Below are 6,272 nucleotides of genomic sequence, written 5' to 3'. Positions count from 1 at the left end.
GCAGAAGCTTCTTTAACTTTTTTCCTAACTAGGATGTTTTTTACTCAGTTTTGTAGTCTTTTTATTCAGCTATGATTATGGATTAAACTGTGCAACACTTGGGTCACAAATATTAATACAGTGGAACCCGGTTATGTCGATGTCCTAGGGGATCGCCAAAAAGCATCGAGATAACCGTTGATCGAGATAAACCAAAAATCAAAATGGCGGCAATATATTAACGTGCTTGAAATTTCTTTATGTACATGATGTGCGTTAATAAATGAGAATGTACATGCACGTGTTTTTGGAGCGTTTTTTACACAACAGCGTTGCCGCGATTTGTTTGATGAAGGCATGCTATAAAAATGTACATACATTCGTTGTTATCGCTCATGTGTATCCCGGTACATGCCTTCCCACCGGCACTCTCTCAACGGCTGCGCTTTTCTTCCCAAAGCACATCGCGGATTCCCCCCGATCCTGCCGGTGTTCATTCTATGCTTTTGCTGCTCATCCCACGTTCCGCGCGCTCCTACCACCGCCTCCCGTTCATCGCATAACATTTAACAACAAAAGGCATATGTGCACTAACTAACAGCAGAGATTCACCAGTATACAATACAACACCTGTAGCATCTGTAAGCCTTGATTTTTCCGCCACTTTCGTGAGTTCTTCTGCGGCTGCACCGCGCCGATCGAGATAACTGACGTTAAATGGCAAATTTTTTCCCCCCTTGTGCTCGAGATATTAGGGTTCGGCAACATAAAAAAGTCGACATAACCGATAAAAATGCTTAGACAAAGCGAGAATTTGGCGGTTCCACTTCAAAAACGTCGACTTAATAGGGTTGTCGAGATAACCGGGTTCCACTGTAGTATAATAGTTATTCCCAATACAGTATCCTACAGTAATGTCATTTTACTGCTTTTCATACTGTGTTGAAGTATTGGATAATTCATTAAAAATAGCATCATAGTACAGTTTATTTTACAACATTCACAATTCAATTGTTTGCTCTTTGCTCTAAAAAAAGAATTTTGCAGTGCAGTGTTCTTATTGACTTGTAATGTTTCTAACCCTAACCCGAGAATTAGTTTTGCAAAATTGTATTTTAAATTGACCCATAAACTAAAATTATGCCCACTTACCTTTAGCACTGGGCCACTGTCAGATCATTCATCCTGTGACAACAGAAAAAGGTATGAGTGCTATGTGGTAACTAGCTGTCTGGTCTGAAATTAGAACTATTGGAAATGCTGTTACTGAGCGAGCAACTCTTGCTTAGGAAAGGTTTATTGTTCCCAAGTTCAAACCCTTGTGGAAAACAGAGTAAAAAAAATTGACCTGCCTTATTGATACTCGGATTTACTCTTATTTGTTTTCACATTCTTCAGTCCTTTTATCCACACAAGGGGACAAGCGTAATATATTTTTGACAAAATATTTCTCCATCATCTCATACAGCACCGTCCAGTTGTCCCTCACAGGCAAGCTGATGCTAATGGACAAACTAACCAAAGCTAACAAAACCTCCAAATCTACACAAATTCACACACCCCTTGTTTCTCTTAACATGTTTTTTATATATATATATATATATATATATATATAATATATATATATATATATATATATATATATATATATATATATATATATATATATATATATATATATATATATTATTATTATTATTATTATTATTATTATTATTATTCACACTGAAAAGTTTGGATGGAAACCCAGAATGTGATGTTTCTACAGTATGACTGTGATGAAACAGGATAAAAAAGATGTAAAAGATGAAGCATGTTACTTTTCACCTGAAATCTTTTAGTAAATGGTTACAGTGACAGCTCACGTAGCAGCATCATGAGCTACGCTTTCTTCGCGTGCCTGTTTTAGCTTTTCACTTAGCAGCCCCAAAGTGATACATTTGTTTTGCAGTCAGGTGGATGTTTATTATACACAAACTGGGAATACAGGTTCTAAAACAGCTGTTACATACAGAGGATTTACAGACATGAGTCATCTTTGTCATTTTCACTTCATGATGCACAAAAAATGTTCAGTTAGTGGATGAACGTTTAGCATTGCCTTGCTGAAATATGCAAGGCCTTCCCTCAAAAATGTCCTTTGGATGGAAGCACATGCTGCTCTAAAACATGTATATACCTTTCAGCATTGATGGTGTCTTTCCAGATGTGCAAGCTGCCCATTTAAAAGGCACTAATGCACACTCATAACATCAGAGTTGCAGACTTTTGAATGGTTTCTAGAGGTGTTTCCAGTCATTTTCATTACAGAAGAAGCCTGTTCTTTAGTGCAGTGCTGCCAGAGGGCCTAAAGTTTAAAAGCATCCATTATGGATTTTCAACATATATTTCCAGATTCTTGAAACGGATTTGAAGATATTTGGTGTCTCTGCCCATCTTAGATTCTGAAAGACTCTGCCTCCTTTTTGGAATTTGGGCTCTAATTTTATAAATAACAATTTATTATTCTAAAACAAAATTTTTTTGTTTAATTTTGTTATTTGGTCAGTAGCTGCTACACAGATGGATCAGAGCTCTTTTAAACATTACCCCTTTAAAATTACACAATTAGCCATTTGAATGATAAAGTATAGTACTGTCAGGGTTCGGACCACGAACCGGATGCGGGAGTAGCTCTATCATGTTTATTGTGAACACACATACATACATACAAGTCTTGTAGAGATACAAACCGAATCGCAAATAGAATACATGGGATGTTAGTAATCCAAGCAAACCACGGGAGGAGAGCAATCCACGGAACTAAGGTAATCCTCGGAACGAAGGTGATCCATGGAACCAGTGGGAATGCTGGCAGTCCTGAAAAGGGTTGGTGTCCATAGCCATTGAGTAGGTCTGACACAAGTGAGATGGGAATGAGAGCTTATATGGGTAATCGGCAGAACGAGGCAGCGTGACAGCTGCCGAGGTGGGCGTGGCGGGTGGATTCCTGACATTACCTCCGTGAAGATCTGGAACAGAGCGACACCCACTATGGAGATTTGGAATGGAGTGACAGTCTCTGCGGAGGCCTGGAGTGGAGTGACGTCCACCACCGAGGTCCGGAACGGAGCGACACCCTTGGCGAAAACCGGAGGCTAAACGACATTCTCGGCAGAGATTGGCGGCTGAGCGACGCCCTCGGCAGAGATTAGATGCTGAGCGACGCCCTCGATGGAGATCAGGGGCAGAGTGAAATCCTCGGTGGAGATCAGGGGCTGAGCGACGTCATTGGCCGAGCTTACAGGCTGGACGACCCCCTTGGCTGAGATCAGAGGCGGAGAGACGTCCTCGGTGGGGATCAGAGGCCGAGCGACGCCCACGGAAGGATTCAGAAGCCGAGCGACGTCCATGGCGGGGTTCGGAGACCGAGCAAGCCCACGGCGGAGCCTGGAGGCCGTGCGACGCCCTCGGCAGAGTCCGGAGGCACCGGAGGCATCCGAAGACACCTGTCTCTCGTTAATGCCAGGAGCGGCAGAACGAGGCAGTATGACAGCTGCTCGAGCTACTAGATTGTATTGGATGCCTGGATATTGTCACCTCTCAACTATAAATTACAGTGTCAAGCTTCAAATGAAGTGTGATAGCGTCTCAAAATCATTTTCTATGGCTTTTTAGTGCGACTAGTATTTTATCATTTCAGCTTGTGTTTTAAAATGGTCTTTTTCCAACCACTACTTTTAAAACATTTTATTATGTATTTCATAATGATGCTTTTAACAGGAGCACATCTGGAAGCAGGGCAGGTGGAGGCCCAGGGAACAAATAAATGAGCTCTGAAATGTGGGTGTGTGCAAGCTAATCTGAAAGATACATGATTAAATAGCTTATCCTATTTCGATCCTCACTAAAGATGTTAGAAATGCTCAGATACAAAGACGTTGATCCTTTTGTCTCCCAAAATGCGTTCGGAGGAGAAAATAAACGTCCATAGACTAAAATATACACATTGTGGATGTGAGCTTAGTATCTAATCCTCTCAGTCATATCAGCATCAGTTGAAGACGTCATGATTCTGTATATGCGCAGTGACGAGAAACGGGAGAGCTGATTTAACCTGCTCACCATGAGAACATCACCCCACAAGATACCATGTGAGTAATAGTTTAGTAGCATGGGTCAGATCACAGTCAATACAGATTTGGCTTAATTTATCAATAATCATTTTGTGGCTTGTGTTTGCACAGACCCTACAGTACAGTAGATAATCCGGATCCCAGCCCTGTGTGTGAGAGCGCAATTGAGAGAGATGCACAGGTCATTTATGTTTTGTTTTTTTTCATCACTTGAGCAGGTTGATTATATTCCTACCAGATGAGAATCTCTGGTAAATTACACTTTTTGATCCTTTCTCAGCTCCCATTGGTGTTACATTTCTGTAACTGATCTTCAGGAAGCGGTAAAGTCGGATGCGCTCTGAGTCGCATCTCTTTGATACAGCGAGTGCTCTGAAGCTACTAAACACAGTAAGTCAGACAATGTTCGAATATAACGGTTATATTTTATTATTTTATGTTTTTATTCCGTTCTTTTGGCTATATTGAAATAATGGTGATTTTGGGGTTGGGAGAATGTGATGTCTATTGTCTTATCATTCTTAAGTGATTAAAATCTGTATATTTATTTGTAACATTTTTTTACAGCTTTAATTACTTTACAAATTATTGTATAAATTCCGCCACTGGTTCGTTTTAAACCTTGCAGAAAATAATGTAGCTGTAACTGTGATTGCATAATGTTGAAAATGGACCCAATGTTATACTGGGTCTGACCAAGAAACAGTGTTCTGCTAGGAATTTAGTTTTAAAATAGTGTTTTGTAGAGAAAAAGAGAAATCAGACAATTAATACTAAGTAAATGATGGTTAAAGTTTTCTCCCTTAACTGGAAATAGCCTGGAGCAGGCCTTACATTTAATTCAATTTGTTTGCTTTAGTTAGAGTAAATCCAGATCAGCTTAGTTCAGTTTTATTTGTATAGCACATTTAATAAGGGGTAGGGGTAGCTAACTGGTTAATATGTTGAACAATTGAGTTAAAATCCCACCACCGTTATGTTGCAACTGCTGGGCCTTTGAGCATGGCCCTTAACCCTCAACTGCTCAATTATCTGCCAAATGCCAAAAAAGCAGATTTACACATATAAAAAGGTTATAAAATGCGAATGTTTAAGTTAATTCCCTTGTATGTTTATCCCTAATGAGCGAGCCAGTGTTGACTAAGAAAAAAGTACCTGATATGGTATGAGGAACCTTGAATGGAACCAGACTCAAAAGTGACCCATCCTCATCTGATTGATACTATTAAAGGTCCAATTATACAGCATTGTTGAGGTGTGTTGTTCAGTGATAGGTGATAAATGTTTCAGCATTTTATTAAAAACATGCACTCACTTTTATGAACAAAAACAATAATAATGAATAATACATATTTTAATTGGCAGATAAAATGATCATTTATTCTGTGCTCTGAATGACCTTTTATTCAGAATCACTACATGCACAATATGAGTTTGCTGTGCATGTGCTTGTTCATTTCTTTTAAAAATGTAAAAAAAGTGTGTTCAGGAAAGTTGTAAAATTTCTGCATAATCTTTTGGGATTGCTTCATACATTTACACACATTTTTTTACATTTTAAATATTGATGCATGACCTTGTACAGCCTACTGGAGATTAACTAATTAGTTAGCACAGACCTATTTTATAACATGAAAAGAAAAGGTATCCTAAAATACAGTTGAAAATGTGTCATTTTTAGCTGGGCAAAGAGTGTAGGCAACCAATTTGGTTGTCCCATGTTTTTCCATTGTGGGATTAAAATCCTACTCAAACTGATTGCAAACCCTAGCTGGAGTGAGAGAGAGATGGAAGAGTTGAGGATTAGGGAGAACGGTTCATATCCTCTTATAGCACAGCTTTGTAGGGCAAAATGTACTGATGAATTCAATGTTCCAACATGAACTATGTATTAATATGTGTAGAAAATGGTTAAAAGCATGAGTATGATTCTTACACTAGCTGAGGTTATATAATAATTACATAAATAGAGTAAATGATTTAGACTACAGATGGAGGGGGTGGGATAGTTGATGGTTACTGAGCAGAGGGCTTTGTTGTGGTCTAATCAGATGAGATTTGAGGGATTACAGGTTTAAAAGGAGGGGTTTTGTGTGTCAACGAATAAACTAAGTGTATGTATTTATCTGTGAAAGCACTGTTTGTCGCCTAGTGATTTCTGTTCTTTGTAGTGCTATT

At 39.1% G+C, this 6,272-nt stretch overlaps 1 protein-coding gene across 1 annotated transcript in view; it reads left to right on the top strand.

The window, feature by feature from the left end:
• Positions 1-3,343: 3,343 nt before the first annotated feature.
• The window catches only part of pals2b (protein associated with LIN7 2, MAGUK p55 family member b), a 42,648-nt gene continuing 39,719 nt past the window's right edge, over positions 3,344-6,272 (top strand). The window contains 3 exon segments of the mRNA XM_046844018.1: positions 3,344-4,112; positions 4,206-4,275; positions 4,375-4,484. The gene's annotated coding sequence lies outside the window, so the exon portion shown is untranslated.

The sequence above is a fragment of the Silurus meridionalis genome, chromosome 29, assembly GCF_014805685.1.
Source record: "Silurus meridionalis isolate SWU-2019-XX chromosome 29, ASM1480568v1, whole genome shotgun sequence".
Taxonomy (NCBI): Eukaryota; Metazoa; Chordata; class Actinopteri; order Siluriformes; family Siluridae; genus Silurus; species Silurus meridionalis.
The sequence above is the reverse complement of the archived record's forward strand: the minus strand, read 5'-3'. Positions and strand labels throughout refer to the sequence as shown.